At 36.6% G+C, this 19,756-nt stretch overlaps 2 long non-coding RNA genes across 2 annotated transcripts; both read right to left on the bottom strand.

The window, feature by feature from the left end:
• Positions 1-3,888: 3,888 nt before the first annotated feature.
• On the bottom strand, positions 3,889-6,090 carry LOC127846787 (uncharacterized). The gene is made up of 3 exons (XR_008033668.1): positions 5,983-6,090; positions 5,322-5,432; positions 3,889-4,474 (listed from the first exon to the last, which is right to left on the bottom strand). It is a non-coding gene; the product is annotated as an uncharacterized LOC127846787 (long non-coding RNA).
• Positions 6,091-12,839: 6,749 nt separating this feature from the next.
• Positions 12,840-15,302, bottom strand: LOC127846768 (uncharacterized). The gene is made up of 3 exons (XR_008033658.1): positions 14,740-15,302; positions 13,671-13,771; positions 12,840-13,298 (listed from the first exon to the last, which is right to left on the bottom strand). It is a non-coding gene; the product is annotated as an uncharacterized LOC127846768 (long non-coding RNA).
• Positions 15,303-19,756: the final 4,454 nt, after the last annotated feature.

Below are 19,756 nucleotides of genomic sequence, written 5' to 3'. Positions count from 1 at the left end.
TAGTTTAGGTATTTTATACGTTATATAAGCAATCTTCGTAGTTTCGTAAATTTAAACGACAACAACAGAACTCTCCAAATTATTCAATCGTTTCGCGTTGCAACGCTTTATAATTTTTAGGTTTTCAAATCGTCAAAAGATACATATAATGGCTATATTGGAGTATGGTAAATGTTCAGTACTACTGTTTCCTCACAAATATCATAACTAAAACGAAAATTTGCGAATCTGAAACAACTTTTTTCAATTTTGTCAATTTACCAAACCGTGAAAAGATCCCTTTAACACTCGAGTGTATTTCCCTGATCACATCCACCGTCGGTGAATTTAAATAGAAGAGTTGGTACTTGTTTGTCAACCCTGAGAATTTTCACTAAAGCAGCTGCATGGCGTAATGCTGAAGATGGCTTGAAAACAGAATCATTAAAAATTACTGTAACCTGACCTCGGAACAAATGAGGATGTTGATGAATCTGCTATTTCGCAGTTTAGGTAAACAGAAGGTGTAAGTGAGCCCGAACTCTGCATATCGTGGTCTAGGGCACTTAACGTTGAAGTGATTGGTACGATACTTAGTTTACCCCAAACACCTGTCAACATCAATGCTCCTGGATTGCCGAAGGGTACTTTAGCTTTATCGTCACAAAAAAGAAGCTTTGCATGATCTTTATTTTCATTGGCACATTCTTTCATGTATCTAAATTGCGCGTTACAGTAGTGTTCATCTGGATGTGCAACTCGCAGTGGTCGTCTTTGAACTTTAAGCGAACCGGGCTTTTTGAACACTGAGACTTTGCTTGCTGCATCATTTCATCGAGAGATATGAACTTTGACATACAATTATGAGCTTCCCCATGGCGGCAATCATCAGCAGATGTCACCTCTTCTACTATACCAGACAACACATTGAAGAATGAGTCAAACTTATTGTTTGGTCTCCCTGGATTTAGTTCTCTTAGATTTTTAACCAGTCCAGTCTCTCCTGAAAATATTAGCCTAAGCCTTTCTTGGGTAACATGATTTTCAGCAGCTGATTTATCTTAAGTTAAATGTGTATATATGTAATCAGATACAGCTGGTGAGATAAAAAGAACAGAACCAGTTATGTAACTAAAATGAACTATACGTTGAGCGGAAATTTTCACTGACTTTTCTTCGTTGATCACAAATCCCAGAGATTCCAACTTGTTAATCATCAGAACCATATTACTTGCACAAACAGCTTGATCATTATGCATATTTATGCTATCATCAATGTAATATGAGCATCTTATACCCATTTTTCTGAAAAAAAGCATATACTAGCTTCAACACTTTTGTTTATTGCACTGAGCTCAAACCAAAAACAAAGCAAACAAAATTATATAACTGACCTCTTCATTCAAACTTAAGGTACTTTTCGAAAGATTTATGAATAGGAATAGACCAATAAGCTTTCCATAGGTCGAGACTAGTTGCAATAATTCAACTATCAGCTTTATAACCCAATGGGTTGCTGATAGTTGCAATGCGCTCTCTCTTGGCCATGGGTGCAAAATGTTATCAACAATGCAAACTGGGTTAAGGAACACTGAAACTGCAAGAACTTATACAAGTTTACCTGTCTAAACCACAAACTCATGTGAATGGTACCATTAAAGCAAGCAATAATTGGTTTTTATTGACTTCGTCTTCTATCGTACTTTTTATCTACCATATTGGATCAGTTTGCAATTTCCCGAATTAAAGTGTCGCTGTCGGCTAGCGCATTACACCAAATGTTTGCACAACGGGTTAGGGACGAACGACAACTCTGCTAGGAGCTTGCGATTACACTATTATTGATGCTATGGGTCCGTATTCACCGACGTTTTGGTGAAAGTTTAAATTATAAACACAAACTTAAGAAAATAAATCAATGGAAATAACGTTTAACCAATAATAATTGTCACAAAACGATCACAAAACGATCACATCAACATTAGAAAACTTTACTTCATCAATAAAAATAACATGTTACAGCATAAAATGAATACATCTACATTGAAACAAGTTTTACACGTCAAATGAAAAATATGCTACCATATTAATTGGTTCTTGTCCCAGCGCTGTGTATCCCCAATGACAAAGTACTTTGGCAATTATAATTATAAATATCAACAATGTCATGCACAAATGTTACTACCTGCCAGTAAACAGTGAAATAAGCACTAATAGTACTATTCGGTGTAAGTGTTAATTCTAGGCACATACTTACTAGAATAAATCAATCGAAATAACGCTAAACCCATGATAATGGTCACAAAACAATCAAAATAAAGAGAACTTCATAATATTTTGTCCGGACACGCTCCAAAACAAGTACAGCTTCGTGTGCATCTGTTACAACAAATGCACAACTGGCAAACACATTCTTCACATGTGTCATCTTGACAACCATCGCCTTGGGCCGGAATAGGATTCATGTCTTTAGTTCTTAGCTCCTTCAGAATGGTACGTCTGATGCATTCCCCCCCATTCACCATGGTCTTCAAATTAGCGTCATCGCTATCCGTAATGGACCGCGGGTACGCGAAAACCACAGCAAGAGCGGGATCTCCATCCCTACCGGCTCTGCAAATCTCCTGCCAGTAAGACAGGATAGAGCGCGGTGCGCCCCAGTGGACCACGAGCCTCACGTCTGGAATGTCGATCTACCATCACAGAAAATAAATGTCATTGTTGAGTATCAAGATTTACCTTTTTTTAAAATAAAAATACATACTCATGTTTTAACTTCGTACGATATACAAGTTTAATTTATTAGGTATGGATGTGATTGAGCAAAATGGAATAAGAGAAACTTTATTAACTAAGTAAATAATAGTTTTATAGAGACAAAAAGTAGAAGTGAATTATAATCATTGTGAAAGTAACTTACTCCAAGCCCAAAGGCGATTGCTGCCACAACGACGCGAACTCTTCCGGCTTGGAAATCATTTATAATCCTCTACTTCGTGGCGTCCGTTGTTGAAGATGTAAACATTTCAACAACGCGGTTGCAGCTACGGTGCTCCCCGTTGTAGGACATGTCACCCAGTTGAATAACCAACCATGACCACACTTGATATACACACCTGTACGACGTGAAATCGCAAAAGGAAGATCTTTTTGACATACATGTAATAATTAAGATTATTTGTTTATAGGAACACAGACATAGAAAAGCATATAAAACATCGTTGCAAATTTCAGAAACAGTTTAGTTTACCCAATTACCCGGGTGTACTTTGTCCAGGATTTTCCATGGAAATCCATGGAAAATATGAGGCTGGAGTATTCGGACTAAGTTTCCAGCCTTTTCCAGCGTCAATATTTAAAAAAAAAGGGTGGAAAATTGTCCATGGTATGTGGAAATAGCCTGGAATAGTTTCCATGGTTTTCCAGGCTCCCTGGAATAATTACCATGGAACAATTTCCAGGGTTTTCCAGCCAGCATGGAATAAATACCGTCCGAATACTCCATGTAATCTGGAAAACCATGGATTTTTTTCCAGGGTTTTCCAGATTACATGGAGTATTCGGACGGTATTTTTTCCATGCTGGCTGGAAAACCCTGGAAAATGTTCAAGGGTTTTTCCTTGTTTAATATTCCATGGATGCCTGGTATAACTGGAAAATTGTCCAGCGTTTACCATGTTCACTGAATAGAAAAAGAAATTTCTGGTCTAAAAACAATATTCATGTATTAAATGAATACAATACTCACAGCTTAAATAAATCATAATTTAAGGTTAGATTAAAACAAAACAAAAAATCAACATAATGCCTTAGTTTCTTCGATGTATTATTTTCTTCACAATTCATCAAAATATAACATCAGATTACAAATTGTGTTACATTTATTTAACAAATTATTCAGATCAAACAAGTGTTGTTTAATACATGCTTACAAAGCCTCTAGGTCCATTATCATAAATCAGGCCCTTACATAACAGAACAGGCGCTACTATAAAAGTTAAAAAGTATAATGCAACCTTAACAACATGTATTCAAAGTAACAAAATACAAGCAAGTCAAGTAATATACAGTAACAATTCACGAACCCTGTACAAACGATATACAAGAAACAAATGAAAAATTTAAGTTATTTTAGCTACTTCATGTTTGTCACAATATATGTAGCTGCCCATGAGCACAAGGATACTATTTTTCTCAGCTACTTTCACTTTAATGCAATTTAGGTGCTCAATTTCATTAAAATACTTTTATATAATTTTATTGTTCAAAGAAATTCAGAACATAATGCATGTACATGTATTACTTTCCAAGTGACAGTTTAAAATATAATTGCAAGTCTAAAACTTGTGTAAGCAGCTTAGTAAATTATAAGTACCCAGGTGGGATAAAATTACAGTTTTTAAAAACTTTTTTGTTAATTAGCTGGGCTTCAGTAGGTCGTGGATCTTTTATAGAACTTGTACTGCTGTTATACTGTACGGCTCCTGCATGATCTCTGAAAGAAAAACAAAGCAAACAATATTACAAGAAAGTCATAAGTTTTTTACATTCATCTGTAAAAGTAAATGGGGAGGCGGAAAACTACAACGGGCGAGGCATGGTCAGGGGTGATAACCCCAAAAAAGGGTTAGGGTAAGGGTTAGGGTTAGGGGTCGGGTTAGGGTTAGGGTTGGGTTTAGGCTAACCCAAACCCTAACCCGACCCCTAACACTAACCCTGACCCTTACCCTAACCTTCTAACCCCCCCTTGCGCAATACCATACCATGCCTCGCCCGTTGTAGTTTTCCGCCTCTCAAGTAAATGTGCAGCAATCATATGATTGAATATCTATACTTCAATGCTCATTCATATTTTAATATATTTTAGATATTTCATATCACTGCTCAATTCGGTACATCTGGCTTTTTTGTATTTGAGCGAACATTTACGATCCTAAGTAGTTAGCAATTATTTCTTTTCCATTTACTGAAATTTATTCTCTTTAAGTTTGCAAGCGGGCTTTAATCTACTTGCAAACAGGCAACCACACAGGAAAACTGAGACTTTCAAGTGAATAAATTGGTGATTTAACTTATATTTTTATATGACTCTCTTTTATTTTGAAATTTATATTGTTGTTTTCTTAAATGCCCCAAAACGGGGTACACTAGCATGTATCTGGAAACTCAAACATATATAGGAATTTTATATTCAGATATTGCTATATGAAAGTTATGCTAATTCATATAAAAATAACCTGTAATTGAAACTAGACCAAAATATTTGATACCAAAAAGACAAAATACTTTCAGGTGGTTAACACTAAATTACTTATATGAGCCCGGGGCATAACAATATTTACCATGAATTTGTGGCCATGTTAGTCCTCTTGGTAAATGCGCCAAAAGAGCCGCTTTGCTGTCTTGGGTTATTTCCCTGCCAAACTCTGCAGTATCTTCCATCAACTGGTCAGCTACAGTTAAAGCACATAATGAAAATGTATATAGAAAATAATTCAAGTATTGTTTTAAATATTTAGTAAAATGGTCTTTAAATAATAACTTACCATGAAGTTAATACATCACAAAGCATAGCATAACAAAATTTGTAGGTATGATTAGTACAAATTTATTATTGCTATAATTAGAATGATGTGTAATTCTATTGGTATGAAAATGCACAGTGAAACCTAAAAAACAATGCTATTGGTTTAATTAATTTATTTATAAACATTAACAGCATTAATGAGCATTGAGTTCTCATCATGCACAGCACATAACTCCCTTAGCCTCAGTTCCCTAGCCATGCATTATAAACTTCCGATACTACATTCAAGCTTATTAATATCTCCACATAGGACTTCCTTTATCAAGCGGAAATAAGTGAAAATGTGTGTGACAGCTGCTTTTAAACTTCTATATTTGCCATACTTTTACCTAAAATGTCACATAAAAAAGGTCTACAATGATGACATAAGAAGAATAAATTTAAAGGAATATTTAGAAATAATGAAAAGCACAAACCTTCAGTTGTTGTTCTATTCCTAGACAGACTTCTGAAACACTTGTATGCATCACTTTTTAACAACATTTCATGTCACTTTCCAAATGATATCCATACATTATTATTTTAAGAAATTCTTGTTAATGGAAAAACTCATTACTCTACTGTTTGTGAACATTACATTAAATTCATTTTAACAACAAGTTTAACCTGCATATTTTCTACAATACGCCTGCTCCAGAATTTCAATCTAACAGGTAAACTTTCTGTATTTGAACTCAGCCAATCAGAAAAGGCTGTGATATTTTATAACCAATAGATTAGCAGCAGACATATCTGACTCACACACAGGTTTATCAGATAGTTTGTTAATTGCAAACCTGGACTGTAGTTAAATATTGAGTGTGTATACACCTTGAACAGGGTTAAGGAATTTAAACTTGTAGACATTGCTTTGAAAGTTACTACTATTACTTCTACTACTAGTACTACTACTACTACTACTACTTCTGCAAAACTACTACTACTATTACAACAGCCACAACAACAACAACAACTACTACTACTACTACTACTACTATTACTACTACTGCTACTTCTACTACTACTACTACTACTACTACTACTACTACTACTTCTACTACTACTACTATTACTACTACTACTACTGCTGCTACTACTGCTACTACTACTACTACTGCTTCAACTACTACTACTGCTTCAACTACTACTACTACTACTGCTGCTGCTACTGCTGCTGCTGCTACTACTCCTGCTGCTGCTGCTGCTGCTACTACTACTACTACTACTGCTGCTGCTACTACTACAACTCCTGCTGCAGCGACTACTACTACTACTACTGCTGCTGCTGCTGCTGTTACTACTACTACTACTACTACCACTACTACTACTACTACTACTACTACTACTTCTACTACTACTACTAGTACTTCAACTACTATTGCTACTACTACTGCTACTACTACTGCTACTGATGCTGCTACTGCTACTACTGCTGCTGCTGCTACTTCTACTACTACTACTTCTACTACTACTATGTCTACTACTACTACTGCTGCTGCTGCTGCTGCTGCTAATGCTACTTCCTTAACTACTACTACTACTGCTGCTACTAGTATTGTTATTATTATTTATACTACTATTGCTACCATTACTGCTACTATTCCTGTAAATGCTAAAACAACAACACAATAATAACTGCTACTACTGCTACTGTCACTTAAATTTGCACCAATAGTATAATTATCAGTAGTTTAACTGCTTGTACAACTTATACAACAACCACTTTTACTTCTACTCCTACAACATATTCTACTGCCAGCCTCAGCATTACTACTTCTACCACTACTACTACTACTATAACTACTACTATTTCTGCCCAAACTATGCACATTGTTTTATGTTTTATTCATACGTTGTGTAAATTGTTGAACTCTGATTTACTTTGAATAAAATGTGTTGCATTTTTATAAGTTATTTTCTCCTCTTATAAAGTCTAAGTTTTTTCCAGGGTCAGCTGAAAATGTTAGAGTCTTTTCCATGCTTAAAAAATTCTATGTTCCACTTTCAATGCTATCTGGAAATATTTTCCATGGTTATCCAGCCTAAATCCAGCATTTTCCATTCCTTTTCCATGCTTTTCCATCCAAGGCTGGAAAATGCTTGGAAAAAAAGTCCACGTTTCATGGACATTTCTAGAACAAAACCCTGGAAAACCCTGGAAACTGTTTCAAATTCCAGGGATTTCCATGGAATTCCATGTTATACCATGGATTTCCAGCCTAAGTTCCATGATTACCCTGGACAATGTACACCTGGGCACAAAGATCTTCACACTATTGTACATAATACATAAATTTTAAACAAACAAGCCAACATTCTGATTAAAACAGAATTGAATTGAATTAAAATTACACACTTGCAGAATATTATAGTCTTAACCAGTTTGGGTGTTGTCTGAAACTGTTGCAGCAACCACACCAGCTCTTCCTCAGGGTGATCAGTCGATTTTCTTACCACCAGTCGAATATTCGGTCTGAAGATTTTATCATACAAATAGTATCATAATTATAATAGTTATAGCGTTGTATTTAATTATCTGGGTACACTTTAACTTATTTAACTACTGACGCAAATATCTGACGTACACAGGGAGTTTTAATTAAATTGTATGTTATTTATTTTTCAAAGACTTTTACCAATTATTATCAAACTATAAGTTTAACTAAAAATATACAGAAACCCAATCTTAGGACTTGTATTGCAAAATGTCGTTAACTTGAACACACAATCTAAATTAGTCTTAATTAATGCATGAAAATGTTAAAGGCATGAGTTAAAAGCACACATGGAAGGCGACATGAAAAAAATGCCGGAGGTGAAATGGAAGTGTTTTTTTTCTCAAGCAACTATCTTTTAATAGCGTTCTCTTAGTCGCGAGAAGGGCACTTTCCTTTTTTTGCAAAAGGACACTAGGCGCGGGAAACGTTAACTGTCAAGTGAACGTGACTCGATTGGCTGACCTGTTACACAAAATTAGGCAACTTATTGGCACAATTCCCCCCAATTGGATGACCCGTTATGCAAAATGAGTCAACCAAATGGCACAATTCTTATCCGCCATGCGTTTTTACATAACTTAGAACGAATTTCGATTCATAAAACCGTTTATTAGTGGATACAGTTTTTTTTATACGACGTTTGCTGTTAATTGCAATTATATAAAACTTACTGCTAAGCATTTAATATTTGCTGCGAGGATTGTGGTATTTTGTCTCATTTACTTGTCGGGTAATAGGCCGATGGATAACGCATCGTCGGACAACAGCAGACCTTGGTGTATATCCTGCTGTACCTTCTCTGTTGCTGTGGCAGTAACTGCAAGTAAGGGTACATCTGTCAGGCTGCACAGTTCCCCAATTTGTCGGAACTCTGGTCGGAAATCTTCGCCCCTAATAATGTTATACTGTTAATAAGTACAATTTATTTTTGTTTTGTTCCCATATAGAAAAATATTTAGACATAATTGTGTTTACATATCGGTATAAAAAACCCATAAATACCTATAACGATGGGTACATAAGTATAAACCTATTATACATAATTTAACACAACGTGTAATTACATAAGTACTGCTAAACAAGTCGCCTGATCTTCATGAGTTATGTGTACACGTAATGCTATAAGTATTATTCGCGTATTGTGTTTCGTATATATATGTTTAGTTCTTTTGTATTAAAACACGTATGTCGTCCAAATTCTATGAATTTTCTGTCCTTCCTAGTTTGCCTGTTTAGGTCCTTTCCCCGTCTATATAAGGAGTGTCTTCCATCGTCCTTCTACCTGTTTTGGTGTGAATGAATAACCCATAAAATTTAATTCATTTGTAACTTCCAACCACAAAACCTTTTTCATGGATGGATTTTTGAATGTGTCCACTTTGTCTTTGTATAACGCAAAAAGTAGTTCTGTTTGTGGCCTTGAACACTTTAATGTCTCTGTAGAACTAGAAGTGTTCTGTTTGTGGCCTTGTCCACTTTAATGTCTCTGTAGAACTAGAAGTGTTCTGTTTGTGGCCTTGACCACTTTAATGTCTCTGTAGAACTAGAAGTGTTCTGTTTGTGGCCTTGACCACTTTAATGTCTCTGTAGAACTAGAAGTGTTCTGTTTGTGGCCTTGTCCACTTTAATGTCTCTGTAGAACTAGAAGTGTTCTGTTTGTGGCCTTGAACACTTTAATGTCTCTGTAGAACTAGAAGTGTTCTGTTTGTGGCCTTGTCCACTTTAATGTCTCTGTAGAACTAGAAGTGTTCTGTTTGTGGCCTTGTCCACTTTAATGTCTCTGTAGAACTAGAAGTGTTCTGTTTGTGGCCTTGTCCACTTTAATGTCTCTGTAGAACTAGAAGTGTTCTGTTTGTGGCCTTGTCCACTTTAATGTCTCTGTAGAACTAGAAGTGTTCTGTTTGTGGCCTTGTCCACTTTAATGTCTCTGTAGAACTAGAAGTGTTCTGTTTGTGGCCTTGTCCACTTTAATGTCTCTGTAGAACTAGAAGTGTCATCTTGTTCTTTGTATAGAAGCTCTGCTACTTCTGCCACAGCAGAAGTTGTCCCTACAATAGCAACAATGTAATTTAAGAAACACTTTAGTTGGTAAATTAGATGAACATTTAATTTAAACTATAAATTTTGCCAAAAATATATATGGATGCCCCAACTGTAGATTTTTATATTTATAGCAGGACTACTGAATGTGGCAGTTTGGTAAGTTTCATCTACATGTATTTCATAACAAAGGTTTAAGCAGAATGGCATTCACAGAATCTTTAGACAGACGGACAGTGCAATGCTTATAAAATTAGACGACAACCAATCAAACGCTTTAGAAGCGCTCTTTATCTTTCAGAAGCTCTTCCGTTTTACCAAACGAACCGGCTACCGGAGACTGTCTATCAGTCAAATTTCTATATTCTTTCTTCCATGGTTTCCTGTCTGTGTTTTTCCTATTTGGGCACCTATTGCTGACATGGCCTTCTTCGTCACATGAAAAGCATATTATAGGGGATGAAGGCCTTGACCATTTCCCTTTTAGATTGTCTTGTTCTTGTGCAGAAAATTTGTTTCTATATTGAAAACTCTTCAGCATTTCATACATTTCTTTGTGCATCTCTATCATTTCCCTGTGCATCTTGAGAAAGATGGATTAATCTTCCCTGGACTGCTGCATCCGTCTTTCCTCTGTCACAAATCTTTTTCCATTTATTCGTCTCAAATCTTCCCCTTCTTCTTCATCTTCATCAGAACTTTCATCAAAGTTTACCTGGCGTATACCACCAACCTTCTTCGGGTGCTTTATTTGCAGCTTTCCAACGAAGTCAGACTGTCGACAGCTTCAAACAGTGTCTTCGGACTCAATTTCATGACTTCATAGGCAAGGTCTTGATCTGGGATGCCGTTCAAAAAATGTTGAATATAGAGTTGCATAAACGTCTCAGTTCCATCGATGTCCGGGAAGGCTTTCTGCATTTGTGTTTGAATTCTTGAAGCCAAGTCTTGTAATGTCTTTGATGAACTCTTTCGCATAATGTTTAGGCTAGCTCTGTATGTTTATGCCGGTGTCCAATGTCCAAACCTCTTGATAAGTGCATCAGACAGAAGATCAGTATCTTGGATTATTTTTCTGTCTAACCCCGTGGCAAAGGTGGCTGCTCCCCCTCTCAAATTAAGGAGTAACTGGGTCCCAAATTCTTCTTTATTCAGTCGGAGACTATCTGCAGACACTTGGAATTGCATCCAGAATGCGTCCCATTCTTCTGACTTTCCTGAATAGTACGGTAATCTGGGCATTACTCTCATATGGCCGTAAGAGTGTGGGGATCTGTCCATCCAAGGTTCTGTTCTACTTGGGTATTCATTGATCGGGCCTGCTGTCTGTTGTCTTGGAAATGCTGGAGGTGTATATATGGTAAAAGCACGTTGGTGTCTGTTGAATTAAACCAGATGCGGTTGTTGTTGTCTCTCTTTTTTTTATACATGTCTGGATCCCACAGTTATTCTTGGCTGATATTGATCAAGATTGATTTACTGTTGGGGAACAGGTCCAACGGAAGGTCTGAAGGGTTTGGGTCGATGAATTCCCTTGTCCCTCTCACAGTTGTTTGTAATTATCTCTGATGGTGGACTGTTGTCTCTTCCGAACAATCCCCTTGGCAGCACCATTCCTTCAGAAGATCTGTAAGGACAACTTATAATTCTTTCTTGAGTAATGAAAGGCTAAAACCCGTCGTTTGCTTGAGGGTGGTTACTGGTGTTTCTCTCTCGGTGGTAAGTGGAATGACTGGTACTGAGGTCGTTTCCATGTCTGTAGGTGTGAGAGCCTTGGTGACGCGTTTGATTGACTTCCCGTCTGTAGATCTGCCGTGGAATCATATGGATTTCTATGGAAATCGTTAGATGGAATTCCGTGGAGTATTGGCACTAACTTTCCATCCGATTCCATGCAATCAATGGAAAAGTGAAAAAAAACAGAAGGGGGACTTGATATGGGATGGAATTCCATAAAATGCCGTGGAATTCCATAGAATTCCGTGGTATTCCATTTAATGCCGTGGAATTCCATAGAATGCCGTGGAATTCCATAGAATGCCGTGGAATTCCATAGTATGCCGTGGAATTCCATAGAACGCCGTGGAATTCCATAGAACGCCGTGGAATTCCATGGAATGCCGTGGAATTCCATAGAATGCCGTGGAATTCCATAGAATGCCGTGGAATTCCTTGAAAAGCTATGGAAATTAATAAAAAGCTGGAATAAAATAGAAAAAAAAACAGATTATAGATCAAAGGCATTTTATTGATTTTGAAAATGACAAATGTGAATGTAACTAAAGGTTTCATCATAGAAGTTAAACAAGTACAAGATCTGGCATCAATCATTAACCACACACATGCAGTCACAGTACATATTCAAAAATGAGTGGTTTTACATTTTCATAAAGTACCTACTCTCTTAACCACAAGCATGCATGCACACATTCAAAAACACATCCATAAACATGCACGCATATACAGGTGAGAAAAGAAAAACTTATAAAAGGCACAATATAAAACATAGAAGTAGAATTTTACATTTCTCTAATGACAAGTAAACTTCCTTTCTCACATATGTTCATAAACACACACAATTACATGCACACACACATCACGCACAATTGTTCTAGAATTTTTTCTCATAAATTTTAACGTTCAACAACTGTTCCTTATTAATTCTAGAACACTTTCAGTATGATAACAGAAGTTCAGTAAATTCTAGTTGATGTGTTCCAGTACAATTCTAGAAAAGTTCCGAAGGTTAACTTCAAATATTTTAGTCTGAAACCAACTTTTTAGAAAACAAATTCCCATGCAGACCGCCAGTATTCAAGTACTGAGCATAGTTAATAATAATACATAACAAATTAACAACTGTTGTAAATTGGTTATTTATTATACTATGCTCAGTACTGTTGAACACGGACTTAATTCAATTATCCAAGTTTCAAATTCCTAAATTAAAAAAAACAACAAATAAATTAAGACCAAAAACAAACACAAAATACAATTCACAAAATAAATAACTGGTCTTTTTTATACAAGAAGTAACCAAAATAAAACATGTCACCAGCCACAGACTGCCAGGCTTAACACAGAGGCTAGTTTTTAAAAATGTTTGTCCAAGTCTTCCACTGCCATTTTCCTTTTCTTCTGAGAATATTGAACACCAGTCACTGCCTCCGGGTCCTTTTTGGTATGAGGTACATTGTATACTGCTCACATGTGCTCTACAGAATAAAAAATCATAAAAATGTCTAAAGCAAAGAGTTATTTACATTCAAACTATAACAAGAGATTGCAAAGCAATATGGTCCCCTAACTGTAAAACTTCACTATTTTAAGTTTGTTAAATATATTTGTTGCCATAGCAACCAGAATTCTTGCATTATAAACAACATGAAATGACGTGCAAAATGTCCTTATTGTCATCTGTTCATGTTTCAAGTTTCATGAAAAAATACTTAGAACTTTTAAAGTTATCCCAGGATCCAGAAAAGTGTAACTGACTTAGACCAATATATTGAATTCCAAAAAGACAAAATACTTTCAGGTGGTTAACATTAAATAACTTATCTAGCCGAGGGCATGACAATATTTACCATGAATTTGTGGCCCTGTAAGTCCTCTAGGTAAATGCGCTTAAAGAGCCGCTTTGCTGTTGGATTATTTCCCTGCCAAACTCTGCAGTATCTTCCATCAACTGGTCAATGGTAATTAAAGCACATAATGAAAATGTATAGGGAACGTAATTCATTAACTTAATTTGTTGGTATGATTAGTAAAAATTTATTATTGCTATAATTAGAATGATGTGTAATTCTATTGGTATGAAAATGCACACTCAGATACCTAAAAACCAATTCCATTGGTTTAATTTTTTATTTACAAGCAAATACGTTGAATTGATATCCCCCACCAACATGCTTCTGGACACATAAGTATTATATTTGACACTCAAACAAGCATTTTTTAAAGATACAAAGGGCCATAACCCCGTTTTTAACAGATGGTGTACAATTCCATTTGGCGTGCATCATCCTTTTATCCATATATATACTCGAACCAGGTTTCAATGAAATCCGCCAAAGCACTTCCAGGATATGGCCTAGGACACACAAAAAGCATTTTTTCAAGATACAAAGGGCCATAACTCTGTTATTAACTAATGGTGTACAATGCCATTTGGCATGCATCATCCTCTTATCCATATACATACTCATACCAAGTTTCAGTGAAATCTGCCAAAGCACTTCCAAGATATGGCTACGGACGGATGGAAAGACAGACAGACGTAAGGATGGAACGACGGACAGACAACGCCAAAACAATATCCCTCCGCCTATGGCGGGGGATAATGATAAACATTAACACCATTAATGAGCATTGAGTGCTCAACATGCACAGTAAAAAACTTCCTTAGCCTGCAGTTCCATAACATTGCATGATAAAATTCCGATATAAACATTCAACGTTATTAATTTCTCCACATAGGTCTTATTACTTCCTTTTTCAACCTGCAAACTCCACTAAGTGAAAATTTGGGTGACAGCTGCTTTTAAACTAATATTTGCCATACTAAAACCTCAAATATCACATAAAAAGGTCTACAATAATGTCATAAGAAGATTAAATTTAAAGGAATATTTAGAAATAATAAAAATCACAAACCTTCAGTTGTTGTTCTATTCCTAGACAGACTGCTCAAACACTGTATGCATCACTCTTTAGCAATATTTCATGTCACTTTCCAAATTATATAAATACATAAGTATTTTAAGAAAGTGTTTTTAATGGAAAAACTAATGAACTCTTCTGTTTGTTAAATGTCTTTAACTTTATTTTAACAAGTTAAACCAGTACATTGTCCACCATGTTTCATGTTTCAATCTAACAGGTAAACTTTCTGTATTTGAATTCAGCCAATTAGAAAAGGCTGTTATATCTTATAACCAATAGATTTGCAGCAAACATACCCAACATCTGATGAACAAAACATGCTTGGCTTATCAGATAGATTGTTATTTGACAACCTGGACTGGCTGAGTTTGATATTGAGAAAAAACAGTGTGTATACCACTTGGACAGGGTTAAGGAATTTAAACTTGTAGAAATTGCTTTGAAAGTAACAACTACTCCTACTTCTGCAGAACTACTACTTTAATTACTACAGCATCAACAACACCACCAACAACAACAACAGCAACAATAACAGCAGCAACAGCAGCAACAACAACAGCAGCAACAACAACAGCAGCAACAGCAGCAGCAACAACTTCTACTACAGCAACAACTACTACTACTGCTACCTCTTTTGCTACTACTATTGCTACAGAAACTGTTAATGCTACTACTACTACTACTACCACCACAACCTCTACTGATATAAAAACACTACTGCTACTACATCAATTACTACAACAACAACACCTACTACAACAACAACAACAACTACTACTACTAATACAGCAACTACATCTACAACTACTACTACTACTGCTGCTACTGCTGTCGCTACTATGAATTCATTTGGCTATTTTTAAGTGTAAGGTGTTCTTATTCCCCATAAGAACTTTTGTAGAACTAACTGGTTCTTAAAGCATTCTAGATGTGTTCTAGAACTACATTTTAAAACATTTTTTGAAAATTTTGACCATATTTTGTCCTTGAAATGTTCTAAAAAGGTTATTGAAATTATTGGAACAGTTTCAGTCCTAAGCCATTTTCCACAAATGTTCTGGATTAATTCTAAAAAAACTGTTTTGGAACAATTCCAGAACATACGTTTTAGAACACAAATATGAAACTGTTCCAATTTCTAGAACAAATTTATATATATCTTTATTGCATTTTCTTTTAAATACAAAATACATGATGCAAATAAATTTATACATGTATTAAACTACAAATACATTTCAGACAACCAGCGAAAATTTTCTAGTTATTTTCCATTGATTTCCATCCAAGAAAATGTATAAGTTATTTTCCATAACGATTTCCGTTGAAAAAAATGGCTAAGTCCAACTTTCCATGGTGTTTTCCATACATTCCGTGGAAATGCATGGAATTTTAGTCAAGATTCCGTGGAATTCCATAACAGCTTCAGATGGAAAATTGGCAAGTGGATGGAATTCCATCAAATTCCATGGATTTCCATCGATTTCCGTAGAATTCCATAATATTTTCTACGGAATTCCATAGAAAAGTGCTAATGACTATGGCAGATCTACAGACGGGTTGCACTTGAGCGTCCAGCGGGTAATCTTCACGGTGTCTTGGTCCTCTCAGGTGTGACGCAGTGGTCTCGCTGGTAGTTGTTAGAGGCTTGAATGTCCTCTGCAAGTGGTCATCTATGTAACTCGAACTCCTTGGCCGCTGATCGTCTTCTCTATTACAGCTTTTTGTCTTGTGATCATCCTTGGAGTAGGAATTTCTCATCAAGTGTGGAGTGCTCCTCTGACTGTAGCTTCTCCATTCGTTTTCTTCATTTCCAGGTGTTTCCTCTGCACACTGAGCTTGGCAATCTTGTCCATTAGGATACCGATGCCTAAATAGCTGTGACAATGGCGTTTCTGGAACAATGATCTGCTGGCTGGGTGGAGTAATGTCGGTTTCTGGTAAATCCAAGATGGGACATGGCGAAAGCTGTGGAAGTATCACGGTACTGCAGCTGCTTGGGCGCTTGCGTTCTGGATGTGGCTGTGTTGACTCATCTTGAATGCCGATGGAAGTTTTCTTGACCGCAGCTCCATGTGGTTGCCTTTCGTTTTCAGTCTTCTTTCTTACTTACGAGATTATTACAAATTTACCAAATTGCAACATTGGTAACAGACTTGTTTTAAAAAAATCAGATAATTTTGAAGAAGTTTTGATTGAAGTGTTCACTTTAAAGTTACTGAAATAATGAACCATTACCCTGATGGAATGCCAAAGATAGTTGCAGGTCAAAAACAGTAATGAATATTTTGAAATGTGAACACTAAGGGTTAGTGTTAGTAGTAACAGTGTTAAAGATCTGTTCAGCTAATAAAGTTTGGCTAGCAAAAGTTCAGACTCATAACTTCTTTAGTTTAAACTTTGACTTACAAAAAAAATGCTCCTTCAAGACTGGATATTTTAACCTGAGACCTGAAATCTGACTTGTTAAAAATCTGAAAGGAGATAACCTTGGTGGGACCGATCCCACTTCTGACAATACTTTTGTGGCGGTGCGGTCTCGTTCGCTTACGCAAGTGAACCGGTCACGGGACGGTTATGAGTTAATAGAGTTATGTAATGTTGTGAGCACCTATATAATGCGGAAATATTATTTGAGTCTAATTAAAGAACGCTTATTTCCGGTCAGGATGACACCACTGACTGGTTGTAATTCAATTTACTAAAGGCGCCCAGTCAGATACGCCTGAATACACTTAAAGAATTAATCTATAAATGAAAACCAAAGCAGCTTTAATGAAAATAACTTACTTTTATTCTCAGAACTATACAGCATGTAATAACGCTACATTTTCACAATTGTCCTAAAGACGTGACAGTAATGTGACATTATGAAACAAAGCAAAATTGTGTTGAACAAAAGCCAGCCAAGTCTGAAGTATAAAGTTCTGTACAGGAATTATTAGAAAAATATGCATTTTAAAGTATTAGACCTTAAAGTGTTTTGAAATCAGGGGTAATAAATTCCAGAGTTGATCTAAAAATAGATTAGGGAGACTGAGTAACCAGGTTAAACATGGGAGTTAAATACTGCAAACTTATATACAGGTTGTCTTTCTGTTAGCTATTTCTTAAATGATAGGCTTATCATAAGCGATGATGACTAACTGTTAATTATGAATAATGACATCATATTGGTTACAGGTTATTAACCGGTCAACCAAACGCATTAAGTAGTTAAAATGTTTAAGAGTACGTAAACAATGTTATACCGCTCGAACTTCTCTATAGAAACGAAAGTAATTTCTAATTTGAGAACGCTTGCATCATTAATTTATTTTTGAATGGGCCACTCATATAACGTTCGCGTCATATCGCTAACAAAATGACGCAACGCCTCCGGCAATCCCCTTCTCAGCATCGGTCAGCAGGAGGCCCCTGTCACGATTCCCTGTTAGGCTTGGTTTGAGTAAGATGTCGGTAACAACACAACGCTGCTCCACAAGGCATTGCAACATCATCTGCGAAAAAAATCCAGAGCGTTAGAACATCCTGGATTATGTAATAGTCAGAAAGTTGCATGACAACTCGTCCCGATCGCAGCTCTGCTGTCATGGTAGTGGAGTGCTGGAAGTGGCCGATGATCTTTTGTGCCCTCGACATCACGTCTGCCACTGACGGAAGGTCCATGATCGGCTTCACCAACAACTGAAGGGTGAAGGTCGTGGACAATGACTACAGCACGTCCCTTCAGACCAGACTCATCCACAGAGTCCTTAGGGCGGATAGCGATGTTTTTGCTGGTGTCGCTCTGGCATGGCGCGTGTCTTTAGAATGCGCGACTCCATTGACCAGTCTTCTATAATGTAGTGGACGGTAAGTGTGAGGTATGCCTCTGTGTCATTGGATGTCCAGGCGTCAGTTGTGAGGGCGACTGACGTGCTTCCCTGAAGACTGGACAGCAGAGACTTCTTTGCGTCATCATACTGCTGGTCAATGCGCACCCTGATGGTTGTTCATGAAGGCACCTTGTACTGTGGATTCAGCAGTTGCATCAGATGCCGAAAGCTCTCGTGTTCCATGATTTTGATGGGCAGGTATGCCTGGACCACGAAACTCTCAAGGGCCTGGTTGATCGCCTCGCTCAACGATGGTTGGGGGCCATAAACCTTGTGTAATGTCTGTTGCTGTGCCACATCCGGACTTGCCTTGTTGTTGTCAATGGACTGATGCTTAAATCTGATATGATTTCGCAGATTTGAGGTGCCGCCATGTTGTTCAATTGTTGCACTTCATAACAGACAAGAAGCACTGATCTTGTCTGTTGATTTTCTGAAGTATATCCATACCTCGGGACGATAATTTTCGTTATTTCGACAAGAATTTAACTACGAATGCAATTCGTGATAAAATTGTTTCTTATAAACACTGTATTTTCGCGAGCAATCAGTGTTGGATATTGGTTAAAAAACATCAAAAAAGCCATCCATTGTCTCAACTGTTTTTATCACGAGTTTGATAAACGTGTCAGTTACGTCTTCGCTAATAGCCCCCCACTCCCCGCAATTTGCCAGTAAAATGTTCGCAAGTCAAACAAAAAAATTGTGCCAATTATCAAAACACGCCCACTATTTGTTATCATAAAGGTATTGATTTATTGCTTTATTAATTTGTTTGTTGACACGTCATTTATTACCGTCAATGGTGCGGCATGTTGTTCTAACTAATCGCAAGCGTAAGTTGGCAGTATGTCACGCGCAAAAAGGAAAAACGTACGTTATTCCATGAAAAAAAAACATAATCAAATATTGTGTCAGGTTAACCTTGTGCCGAAAATGTAACCGGTAAACTGGTCGTTTCGGTAGGTTTACCGATTAACCTCTTGCATCCTTACTAAAAATATATTTGACAAAAATTCACCATCTTCATGATGAGAATGTATTATTGCCCCTTCTTGAAGCATTTTTTTCAACTTCTGTTTATATTATAAATTTTTCTGAATCTGAAAAATTTATTTTGTTTGGAATTTTCC

This window comes from Dreissena polymorpha, chromosome 1, assembly GCF_020536995.1.
Source record: "Dreissena polymorpha isolate Duluth1 chromosome 1, UMN_Dpol_1.0, whole genome shotgun sequence".
NCBI classification, from domain to species: domain Eukaryota; kingdom Metazoa; phylum Mollusca; class Bivalvia; order Myida; family Dreissenidae; genus Dreissena; species Dreissena polymorpha.
The sequence above is the reverse complement of the archived record's forward strand: the minus strand, read 5'-3'. Positions and strand labels throughout refer to the sequence as shown.